The following is a 13,632-nucleotide window of genomic DNA, read 5'->3' on the forward strand; positions in this document are numbered from 1 at the left end:
CACTCCCCTAAAGTAGATAAAGCCTGAAGACCTCATCCTCTAATTAGAAATTCAGCATCCTCTCATGTTGACTATTCTCTAATGCTCCCAAACTCATTGCCAGGTCATAACCTTTAGCCAGGTAAGACAATGAGATAGAAATTGGGGATGTGGTTGGCTACCATAGGTAGGTACCATAGAGCTACTGCTGGTAAGTGCCTAGAGTCATGAGCATATGGCTCATCAGATTTGGCATAATATACACAACTGAACTCATTATATTTCCCCAGAAAATTCTCCCCTCTTCCCAACTTCCCTACTATTGTAGGCACCACTTTTTCCCCAGTTACCTAAGCTCACAACCTAGGTGTCATCCTTAACTTCTCACTCTCTCTTATTCCTCAAATTCAATCAGTTGATAAGTTCTGTAACTTCTACCTTGATAGCATGCCTCATATATGTCCCTTCCTCTTCTCTAATATTTCCAATACCCTGGCACAGACCATTTTAATCTTATGTCTGGACTGTTGCAATAGTCTGCTGATTAGTCTCCTTCCTATTCCTATTCATCCTCCACTCAGATATCAAACTGAGCTTTAAACCTCTGACCATGTTACCCCACAACACAACAAATTCAACAAATTCCAATGACTCTTTATCATATCTTTACCAATTATAAAATCCTCTGTTTGGCTTTTAAAGCCCTTCATAACCTGGCCCTTAATTTTCTTTCTAGTCTTGTTGCACTTTATTCCCCTCCATGTACTCTGTGATTCTGTAACACTGGCCTTCTTCCTATTTCTTAACACTCTATCTCTCTACCTCTGATATTTTCACTGGCTGTCTCCATCCTTGAACTCTTTTCTTTCTCATCTCTATCTCCTGGTTTCACTGTCTTCAAATTTCAGCTGAAGTTCTACCTTCTGAAAGAAGTCTTCCCCATTCTTTCTTAATCTTATTACCTTTCTTCTGAAATCATCTCTAATTTATCCTGTCTATATGTCATTTATACCTAGTTATTTGCACATTTTCTCCTCCATTAGTTTCTGGCCTCCTTGTGAGGCAAGTATTGTTTTTGTTTGTTTGTTTGTTTGTTTGTTTTTGTTTTTTTGCTTTTCTTTGTGTCCCCAGCATTAAGCACAGTGCCTGGCACATAGTAAGTGCTCATTGGTTGGTTGATTGTTGTCCTTTATTCTTGAAGATAACCATGTTAGAGTCTAGGAAGATAACTGTGTTAGTCAAGTTACAGTGTGTCCAATCATAGCTGATCAGACAAGCTCAAAATGCTCTACCACAGGTTGAGTACAAATAATCCATGTGAACTTTTGGGGTGGATTCTCTAAATTTGGGCATCTCCTGTTTCTTTTGAGCTACTTAAATTCTGCTATGCTCGTAGAGCTAAGAGATGTGGAGGGCCTTCTCTTATACTCAGATCCTTATTGACTAGGTTTTAGGTTAGATGAAGCTTTACTCTCTTGATTGGATTTGCTGATCCTTCCTTTCCTGGTCATGCCTCTAGGGGTCAAAGGAGATAAGTAAAGCTTCATCCAACCTAAAACCCATATGCTGAAGAATAATCTCATCCTAATGTATCATAGTTTGTAATATCCTTTTTTATGCAGTTAAATAAAAATCACTTTTGTTTGAACTGACCTATGTCTTGAGTGCATCATTTGCTTTGTATCTTGAGCTAGGGATACTAACGAACTTATAACCAGAAAGCAAAACCAGAGATCATCAAGAATTGACCATTAGAGTAACTAGATATACCATTTTAGCTTCAAAAAAGTGTCTTCCACTTCCTTGGTTATGAATTCCACATTTGCTGTCTAGGATCAGCATGTTGTAATAGAAAGAACACCAGATTTGAAATTGAGGAACCCAGGTTCTAGTCCTGGCTTTATTCATTACTGAGTAATCCTTTCTTGAGTCATTTAATCTCTCAGAGCCTCAGTATCCTCATCTGAAAAATGTAATATAAGTACCTTGATAAACTACTTTACATCGCATGTCATTTTGAATGTAAAATGAAGTTATTGTTGTTTGTCCTTCATACTTGAAGAGGACTATTGATGTCATGATGTTGGGGTCAGGGTACAATATGTTCCATCAATCTATGTTGAAAGGTACCTCAGAAGTCATGTAGTCTAATACCATTTTTACCAGTGAGAAAACTGATTCAATGAGATGTAACACAATTTGCCAAAATAATCCCATGGCAAAAATGGGATTCAAGCCCAGGTCCTCTGATTTTTAATTCAGTATGCCTTCCACTATACCATGGAAATTCATGAAGAAAAAATAATAACTGTATATGTGATAAGGCCCCATGTTTAACAGGGGCTTCCTATGGATAATTTAGAAATTAAGGGACTTAATTCTGCAAATAATGTAAAATGAGGAGACTGAAAGAGTTCAACTTTGCCTAGTATCCTTCACATAAATTTTGGATAAACTGTTGTCCTTGGGAAAGACTCATTCCACAGGAGGTACACCTGTAAGGTAAATATCAGTAGTGAGGGTCAGTGGATAAGAGTAGTCCCTCATGTGTAAATATCCTCATTGTTGTTGTCGTTTAGTCATGTCTGACTCTCTGTGATCCCATTTGGGGCTTTCTTGGCAAAGATACTGGAGTGGTTTGCCATTTCCTTCTCTAGTTCATTTTATAGATGAGGAACTGAGGCAAACAGGGTTAAGTGACTTGCCCAGGGTCACACAGCTAAGTAAATGTCTAAGGCTGAATATGAATTCAAGAAGATGAGTTTTCTTGATTCCAAGTCCAGTGTTCTATCCACTGCACCAGACTCAAGAAGAGGACTCTTCTCTAATCCAGGCCCAGCACTATATCCACTGTACCACTTAGCTGCCCATGTAAATATCCTCAACCCACAGGGAAACCGCTGAAAGAGAGAATAAGGGAAATATAAGGTAAGTGCCAACAAGGAATTCAAAGAGATAAACAGGATGTCCATGAAAGGTGTTTCTTTTCCCTTCCTCTAGACTTTGACTATCAAAATTATCTCTAGTTCAAGGGACTATTTGATTGTCTTTGGGTTCTTAATCTCTCATTACTTATACCTTCTCCTGATTATCACCTTGAGCTGGCTAAGAAATACTATAGCATAATAAGCAACTAAGAAGGTTTGTGATCTCCCAGGGGAGACATCATTAAACTTTAGCTTCTTTACTGTGGGTTGCCAACTAGATAGTGGATGTGTATTCTGCTTTTCTGGTTTTTATCAGTCTTTCTCAGTTTCCCAAGTTCTATCATCACTGCTGCAGTTGAATATGAGACAGGGATTGACAGTCACTAATTTCTGTATATAATAATAGGAACATATAGCAGCAAGGGAAAGGGCAAAGAGCACAAGGGAAATGGTGGGGGTGGGGGTATGGAGGGACTATATAAAAAGATTACCAGTATAATTTATTGGAAATAACAGTGGACATTGCAAATGCTTCTTATTCTCACATCAGCTCTATCTTACTTGTAAGGGGAAAGGCACAGTGATGTTGGAGACAAGGTTCAGTTAAAAGGGCAGCATCCTTCCCAATTCTAAAGAAGGGTAGAGTTCATCTCTACACTTCAAGGCCCCACCCTTCAACCCCCCTGCTGCTCCACTGGTATTGGTTCTGAACACCAGTTGTTAGTCTTTGTGGAAAGTGGTAGAAATGTGCCAATGTTCTATTGTGCAAAATCCACATCGCCCTTCAGCTGAGACCCTTCTCTTCTAGAAGCTGCAAGACATACATACACAGACACACATATCCCGAAAATTTCATCATGTCAGTAGATGGTGGAATCTTGAGAAAACATCTCTATGGTTTCCTAACTCAGGGCCTGATTCCAACAGAAGGTTACATATAAATGAGAGCTTTAGTTCCCATATTTAACTCCTGCCTTGCCAGTTCTTATGGGAGAAGTGATTATTAAAACTAGGGGGAAAATAGGGAGATGCAATAAAGAAGTTTTTAAATCAAGAATGAGAGAAATTGTCACAGTGATCTGGAGAGGGAAATAAAACTACAACTCTATGTAAATTAATGGGGGAATCCAGAAGAAGATTTTAATGGAAACCTATGAGTAACTTTTAACCTGGGCTCAGGACAGTTTATGGCTAAAATACATATCTTTTTCTTCTCTCCCTGACTGCTTTGGAATTTGGAAACTTCAGTCTTCTTGATAACTAGGTAAAAGAAGTCTAGGTAAAATCATTGTTTTCTCTTCCAGGACCATGTAACTTAATCTGCCTGACTATTTTAGTGTCTGATGTTGCAAGAGATGGAGAAAGCTGTGTTTGACATTTAACCATACATCATGATAAACTTGTGGAGCTTTGAATATTAAGAAAATTAGGATTGATTTATATGCCAATGATTTATAATGTTACAGAGCCCTTCTCACCCTGGAATTCAACCTACACAGTAGACTTTTCCCCAACTTACTACTAAAAGCTTTAACAATAGGCTAAAATCAACAGCATTTAGGTCAGAAACTTTAACTGGAGCCATCACTTCCTGCAGTTAACAAATTAGACTGCTGACTACCAGTATGATGTTAACCTATACCCCCATTATATATGGTACTCATTTTGTCATTACTCAACTATTTGCATTCTCTCACCTCCTATATCTAATGAATTAGGAAGTCTTTTCAATTCATTTCGCAATCTCACCCCATTTGCTTTAAAAAGCTATAGGCTCTCTATGGCCTGTAGGCAATACAAATGCAAACTCTTCTCTTTGGCAATTAAAACCTTTCCAAATCTGGCTCCAATCTGTCTTTCAAAATTGCATGTGACAGTGCTTCTAACAAGACTTAGACTGACTGCCTTTGGAGGGGGCTTAGGTTGATAAAGACCCTGGAATTTCTATTTCTCCCTAGTTCAGAAAGCAAGGAAGCTAAAATATCAGATATGGAAGGGGGAGTTTTCTATTACAGAAGCATTTAAAAAGATCTCTCTTCCAAGAGTGAGGAGAATCTGTCTATAGGAGTGGGTAGCAAAGCTTTCCCTGAAACATGTGGAACAGTAGCGGTGGCGATATTGGAAGTTCCTCCGACTTCAAGCCCGCACTTCTGGGGATACTGGAAAGATGAAAGCTAAGGGGGACACAAGTATAAGACTTTTTTTTTAAATTATGAGAGCTCACTCTAGTGGTTGGGATGATGAGGAGAAAAAAAAAAGACACCTGGAGAGGAATGTAAAGAAACTCCCAGTCCTTATCCCGTTCCCTGTGTTGGGTCAGTGGTACTGTTGGCCCTATTTCTAAGTACATCCTTTTATTCTGTTAAAGATTGCATCAAACTGATCTAATCTCATTTCTCAAAATATTCATGGTTGGCTCTGTCCTTGTTTCCCTTCATTCACAGAATGAGGACACAGGAGCCACATGTGGCAGGATTAGAATCCCAACCCTCTAGTCTATTGTTGGATAGGTTTTGTTTTGTTTTGTTTTGTTTTTCTTTCTCACTGTGATTGGGTGCACAATCACAAGCCATTTATAGGTTTCATAACTAAACTCCCAAGGACAGAATTACTATGAACCTGGCATTTAAAAGTGCGCCATTGGATCACTTATTGTAACATCTAGTGTTATGCCAGGCAGCTAGGTGGTGCGGTGGATAGAATGTCAGACCTGGAGTCAAGAAGACCTGAGTCCACATCTGGCCTCAGACACTTACTAGCTGTGTGACCCAGGGCAAGTTACTACTTAACCTCGTTTGACTCAGTTTCCTCATCTGTAAAATGAGTTGGAGAAGGAAATGGCAAACCAAGATCTTTGCCAAAAAAAGAAAAAAAACCAAATGGGTTGATAAAGAGTCGAAAACAATTGAAAAATGACTGAACAACAAGAAGTTGTGATACTGATAGCCTAAACTTGTGACTCCTATTGTTACACTGATGTCTTATCACTTCCCCTCAAACACTCTACTTTCTGGACATACTAGGCAACTTGCTATCCCCCTTCTCTGTGACCTTTTTCTATGTCTATCACTTGGAATGTTATCTCCCCTCTTCTGCTCCTGAGAATCCTTAACTACCTTCAAGGTTTAGTTTAAGTGACATCTTCTACACAGCAGTTAAGTGTTCTTTTCACAACAAATTTTCATGCTGGCTGAAACTACTTTGTATATTGCTTCTCTTTACTTTTTTTGCATAAATATTGCTCCCCACCCACCCTGGTAGACTTTAAGCTCCCTGATGACAAGAATAGTTTTATTTTTGTCTTTGTATCTCCATTACTAACTCAATGCCTGACTATGTCATCAGGGGAGATACAAAATTTTTATAAGACATGATTCCTTTCTTCTTAGAGCTTACTGTCTAGTAGGAGAATAATTGAAACAATTTTTCAAAAAGTAGGATCATATCCAATCTTTTTTAGAGACCTTCTAAAGGATAAATTATATTGAAATTTCCAAGTCTGTGAAAAGTTAGTACAGAAAAAATGGATAAGGAAAAAGCATTCATTCTCCCTGATGATGAGTATCTTCTCTGTTGTCTACGATTTGCATATAAAATGTGTCTGTGATGGTGTAACTTTAAAAGAATTAGATAAGCTACATGTTTAGCACCCATGATATTTTGGCAGATGAGAGGTCAGGTATTTACAAAGAATATTTTGGGAAATGGAAGAAACAAAGCATTAATCGTTTAGTCATACTTAATTTATAGTCATCCTTTTCTAAGGCTACATTTCTAGACCCCGGATGGTGTAGTGTTGACTCTGGAGCTATTCTTCCAATTCCAACTTGAACTTGCTGGTTGGGTCCTGAAAGGGTGGATCCTATATCTCTTTTCCTGGTTCTATGGATATCCCTGAAGGATTTATGAGTCAGTTTTCTAATATTATAGCTCATGAGTTCCCACCAGTATGCTATCCCCCATGATTATCACATGTTATCAATTAGGTAGATTTGTTTAGCTTTGAGTAAGGGTCATTTACCAAAATGGAGTTATAAGAATTGGTACAAAATATCTCCCCTTACCTCAGCTCTACCTAAAAAAAAAAAAAGGGTTTGTGATATATCCTTTAACAAATAAATTCAGAGTACAGGAGCAAGTTTAAAGCACATATGGCAAAGTGGTAATTCACTGTTTTTGGTTCTTGGAAGTCCATTCCTCTCCTCAAAAAAGTAAGTTAGAACTCCTTAAAGTACTATTGCTAGAGTAATAAATTGTCCTCTTAGATACAGGGTAACTTTGTTTGCTGTGATCTATGAAGAGCCTCCAATATGCGATCCAATGAAGAGCCTTTTCTCATCACTCCCAATCTATCTTTGTTTCTCAGTGAAGAAATTATCACCATCTGTTGCTTCGTTTTGGGTGGGGGAGGGGACATTACAATGTTGGGATGCTTATGAAAAGCCCAAATCATTGGGAACTCCAAAGTTTACAAAGTGTTTTTATAACTAAATAATTCCTTCTCAGGAATTTGACTAGAGACTTCCACAACTAAGCTGCCAGATGCTCTTGTCCTCTATTCCAATTAGTTCACTAATTTCCTATTACCTCCACAAGGCATACTCAAGTTTCTCAATCATTTCAAGAAGACTCCATGTCACTCCAGTAATTCAATGGCTAGCAAAGACATCTAGATTGACCAAAAACTTAGTTTAAACTCTATAGCCAATTGGTTCACTTATTCATTTAATATAGATATTCAGGCCTTTTTCAAGCCAGGTGAATAATGAATATGTGTTCTGGCATGGTTAAGTATCCCAGAGTAACTCTTTTCACTTTCTTCAATTGAGGTGGGGTATTTGTCTAGTCTGACCCCAACACTTATAATAGAAAATATTCAGTGTCATTATCTCCCTCATTAAAGTATATCTTTTCTTGATAAACACCAATGTCTGGGAAATACTAAAAGTTAGTTATATGGCCTTAAAAGCTTTGGGTATTTCTGTTGAGATTAAATTCTATTCAATTGAAATTACCAAAAATTTATGACATGACAACTATAAGCAGGGTTCTGTACTATGTAATAGAGTGGTACAAAAATGAAATCAGGATTCCATGAAAACAAATTAGTTAAATCTTGGGTTCTTGGATCTAGGTGACCAGGGCAAGCTGTTCAACCTCTCTGAGCCTGTTTCCTCATATGTAAAATTGAAAATGAAGATGATGATGATGACGATATGATGCTGTACAGGCATGTTCTAAAGCTTAAATGATACAATGTTTGTAAAATGCTTTTCAAGGTTTAAAGCAGTATATAAATCAATTATTATTGCTGTTATCAATGTCTTAAGTATTTTTTAAAATTTTTAATTATGACATGAAAGAGAACATGATGAAATCAGGAAGATAGACTCAAGGTCTGCTTCTTCCACATTCTAGCTGGATGAATATATGGACAAGTCACATAGCTTCTTGGTTTCTCCAGGTAATTCTTTAGGACATTGCTGTTGTTGTTATTTTATTGTTGTTGCTGTTGTTGTTTTTGAGTCACTTCAGTCCCGTCTGACTCTCTGTGACCCCATTTGAGGTTTTCTCGGCAAAGATACTAGAGTGGTTTGCCATTTCCTTCTCCAGCTCATTTTACAGATGAGGAAACTGAGGCAAATGAAGTAAAGTGACTTGCCCAGGGTCACAGAGCTACCAAGTATCTCAAACTAGATTTGAATTCACATCTTTCTGACTCTAGCCTAGGTGTTTTATCTACTGTGCTGCCTAGCTGACCCCTCTAAGACTATACAAATACATGTAAATAGACAGAGGTTTCACACTGGGAAGTTCTCCACACTAATGAATTATATGTCCAGACCAAAAGTGATTTTGAAAATATTATGCAAATTTCAACTAGAGAGAACTGTCCTCAGAGTCAGAAGGACCTGGATTCACACCTGGAATTTGACACATTCTGGCTGTGTGACCTTGGGCAAATCTCTTAAATTCTCAGTTCCCCTAGGCAATTTTTAAAGATTATGTGTTGCTGGAGCAGGTAAGTGGCTCAATGGATAGAGCACCAGTCTTAGAGTCAGGAGGACCTGAGTTAAAATCTAGCCTCAGAGAGGTGTTAGATGTATGACCATGGGCAAGTTGCTTAACCCTTATTGCCAATTAAAAAAAAAAAGGGTTATCCTGATTGTGTTTCCACAATACTTGAATTGTTTCTTTCTGGCTGTTTGTAACATTTTTTCCTTCACCTGGGAACTCTGGAATTTGGCTAATATATTCCTAGGAATTTTCCTTTGGGGATCTCTTTCAGGAAGAGATTGGTGGATTCTTTCAATTTTTATTTTGCCCTCCGGTTCTAAAATATCAGGGTAGTTTTCCTTGATAATTTCTTGAAAAATGATGTCTAGGCTCTTTTTTTGATCATGGCTTTCAGATAGTCCAATAATTTTAAAATTCTCTCTCCTGGATCTATTTTCCAGGTCAGTTGTTTTTCCAATGAGATATTTCACATTGTTTTCTAATTTTTCATTCTTTTGGATTTGTTTTACAGGGTCTTGATTTCTCATAAAGTCACTAGCTTACAATAACTCTATTCTAATTTTTAAAGAAGTATTTTCTTCAGTAATCTTTTGGACTTGCTTTTCCATTTGGCCAACTTTGCTTTTTAGAGCATTCTTCTCCTCATTAGCTTTTTGGACCTCTTTTGTCATTTGGGTTAGGTGATTTTTTTAAGGTGTCATTTTCTTTAGTATTTTTTTGTGTCTCCTTTAGCAAGCTGTTGACTTGTTTTTCATGATTTTCTTGCATCACTCTCATTTCTCTTCCCAGTTTTTCCTCTACTTCTTTTACTTGTGTCTCAAAATCCCTTTTGAGCTCTTCCAAGGCCTGGGATTGATTTATATTTTTCTTGGAGGCTTTGGATGTAGGAGCTTTGACTTTGTTGTCTTCTTCTGGTTATATGTTTTGATCTTCTTTGTCAGCAAAGTAAGATAATATAGTCTGACCTTTCTGCTCTGCTTACTCATGATCCCAACAATTATTTGAATTTTAAACTCTTTGTTAAGTTAAGTGTCTGCTTCTAATGTGGATAATGTACTGTCCCAAGCTTCAGGGGTTTGTACAGCTGTTTTCAGAGGTACTTCTAGGGACCTGTAAATTTTCACTTCTTCCAAGGTGGTATGATAAGGGGTGGGGTGTTTCCCAGAGCTGAATAGAAAATTTGACTTTCAAATACAAGGCTCAAATGGAATATGAAGAGGTAAACAGTAAAGAGAAATCATAAGAGATTTATTAAGGTTGAACTGTTTACATAAATTCCTGCTTGGAAAGATGATATTTGTAACTCATGAGACCTTTCTCAGTATTAGGGTAGTTGGAGGGAAAAAATTTTATGTGTATATATATATAGATATAGATATAGATATAGATAGATAGATAGTGAAATAGATAGATAGAGGGCACAGGGTGAGTTGAAGATGAAGGGGTCATATCTGGACAATAAAATTAAGGGGTGAGAGAGGATTGTACTAAAAGAAGGAGAAAGGGGGAGGTAGAACAGGATAAATTATCTCACAAAAAAAAAACAGAAAAGAAAACGCTCTTACAGTGGAGGGGAAATGGGAGAAGGTGAGAGGGAATGAGTGAATCTTATTCTCGTAGGATTTGACTTAAGGAGGGAATAACATGCACACTCAATTGGGTATGGAAATTTGTCTTACCCTATAGGAAAATGGTGGGGGGAGAAGGGGACAAGAGAGTAGGGGGATGATAGAGAGGGGGGCAGATTGGGAAAGGGGGTAATCAGAAGCAAATATTTCTGAGGAGGGACAGGGTCAAAAGAAAGAATAGAATAAATGGGGGGGCAGGATAGAATTAAGGGAAATAAAGTTAGTTTTTCACAGCATGTCTACTATGGAAGTGTTTTGCATAACTGTACATGTATAACCTATAGTGAGTTGCTTGCCTTTTCAATGAGGGTGGGTGGGGAGGGAGGAAGGGAGAAAATTTGGAACCCAAAGTTTTAAAAACACATGTTTAAAAAAAGTTTATTAAAAAAAATTTTTAAAAATTTTAAAAATTTAAAAAAGGAAGGAAGGAAGAAGGAAAAAAAAGATTGTATGGTACAGAGTAGGTGCTGATGGACATTTCTTATACCAATGAAATCATAGGTTTCCTATATACACGTATATGTGTGAGTGTATATACACACACATAATTGTAGTCTAAGATGTCATGTAAATTTTCTATCTTCATAATTTTCACCAGATATTTTGAAAAGAATTTATTGAAATATTTTAGTATGTTTTCAGTTTTTGGATTAATAAGATTATAGTTGATTTGGACGTAAAATACAAAATATGTTTTAGTCATATTTTACTTAACCTTGCAAACTGAAAAATATACTTTATCTATGTATAACCAGGTCCATTTTAATGAAAAACTATTGCACTTTTCATTCTTGTCACGAGTTCACACATTTATTCAACACACATATGTTAATATGTGCAATATTGTGCTAGATATTCTGGAGGGTATATAAGATTTTAACAGAGAATAGGTAAGCAAAGGTAATATATGATTAAACACCTAAATGTCAAAATGAGTGGCAGATAATAAATACTAAAGGAGTCGAGAAGAGGGAGAGGTCAGTGTTTATTGGAATGGTTAGAGGCTTTCTGGGGCAAGTGAGACTTGAGTCAGGCCTTGAAGGATGGCTTCATTTGGGGTAGAAGAGACTTGAGCCAGGCCTTGAAGGATGGCTCCATTTGAGGTAGAAGAGACTTGAGCCAGGCCTTGAAGGATGCCTTGATTTGGGATAGGGGAAGATTAGGGGCATGATAAGTAAGATATATGATAAGTCAATTGCTACACTAAATCTCTCTCCCCCCTTCAGGGGGCAATTGGATATAATTCTAGTGGAACTAAGGTGAGTAGGAGTAGATAAGATTAGTCAGAAGGGGGTAGATGAGAAGGAGGCTTCTCATAAGAATGTATATATAAGGGTGCAATAAAAGGCCAAAGTTTTTCAGAATCAAGTTATGGTACACTGATGGCCTTGAATCTCTGCTCTACATAGGGAATATTCCTAATCATCTCAGTCCCTTGAATCTCAGCACTTTGCAGATCAAGATCCAGCCCTGATTTCTTGGTTTACACTTATTTGATCCACTGCCTCCTTGGCCCTAGATATGGTTTGCCCTTTTCTTTGTTCAGGTAATTGACTAATCATTAGGATATGTCAGCCTCTTTGTGACAGGGTAAGGTTGTGGAGGGCTTTGAAAATGAGACTGAGGAGTTTGGACTGGTGGGGAACTCGGAACATTTTTAGGAAGAGGAATGATGTGAATAAAATTATATTTTAGGAAGACTAGCTTGGAAGAATAGATTGGAATAGAGATTTCATGCAAAAAAAGTGCTATCATAATAATCCTAGTGTAAAATGGCAGCACATATAGTAGATAGAGAGTTACTCTCAGAATAAAGAAGGCCTGGATTGAAGTCTACCTCTGAAGCATACTTGCTCTGCAATCTTGGACAAGTCACTTAACTTCCCAGGCAACTGTCATAGTATAAGTTGCAGAAAAGTTGCTGAACTGCATTGATAGAGGAAGTTTCCTTCCTAAGAATTTGTTATTGAGGAATATCTCTTGTTTTCATGAATTTGAATCTATTTTCTATATAACATAGAAATGGGACCTTTATATTTTCTTGTCCATTAAGTTGCCCATGGTATATTGCCCCCACAGAATATAAGTTCTAGGGGGTCCAGGACAATTTCTTTTCTGGTTTTTTTTTTTTGGTCTTTGTGTCTTTAGGGCCTAACACAGCGCTTGACACATAGTAGGCTATAAACCTTTGTGGATTTCAAATGAAAAGAAACCTTTCCATCACCTTTTCTATAAATATCTTTCTTTGCAACTTCCTATCACATGCTGTCTTTACTCTGTGATGATGTTTCTTGAGATCTGAGTTTTCCTGTTTCAAAATGGGCATATAAACCTTTCTGGAGATTTAATTAAGGATGATTAGTTTAATATTTTAAGATCCTCTGAAAAAGTCATCTGATTCAGATGAAGTAATATTTATTTAAATGAAAAGAATTTCAGTACTATCATTAATATTTTACATAACCAGATGTTATTTGGATGCATTGGTCAATGTAATAAATTTTAACCCATTACAAATTGAGTCTTGACTCCAAATTACTTGGATTCCATTTAGGTTTGTGGGTGACTAGTCTTAGTCACCAGCCTTGGGAAGAAAGCTTGATAAAGAAGAGAGCTTGACATTTTGTTTACTGCCAAGGCATGTCTTAGCAAACTACTAGGCCAGGGGATCACAGCAGAGTCTAAAGTATATGTTGTTTTGATCCAGGCCAAACTTTCAGTCATTTCTGTCTCACAGTCCAATGTTGAATCTGATCAAATACTGGGCTTCAGAGAACATGGAACTTAATTTACATTTCAGGGAGCACAAACCAAAGTGTCATAGTGTCTTGGAAATAAAATCAGTCAACATCTGTGAATCTGCTATTATGTACCCTGTGTTAAAAGTTATGCCTCCCAAGCTTCACCTAGTTGTTAATGTCATTAATGGGGCATGATTTATGAGACCAAAGGTCTTCTTTTCTTTCCTTCCCCTTCTTTCTTCCTTTTTCCTTCTTTCTCTTCTTCCTTCCATCCTTCCATTCTCTCTTTCTATCACCATCTCTCTCTCTCTCTCTCTCTCTCTCTCTCTCTCTCTCTCT

The sequence above is a fragment of the Vombatus ursinus genome, unplaced genomic scaffold (assembly GCF_900497805.2).
Source record: "Vombatus ursinus unplaced genomic scaffold, bare-nosed wombat genome assembly UNPS02011613.1, whole genome shotgun sequence".
Lineage (NCBI taxonomy): Eukaryota > Metazoa > Chordata > Mammalia > Diprotodontia > Vombatidae > Vombatus > Vombatus ursinus.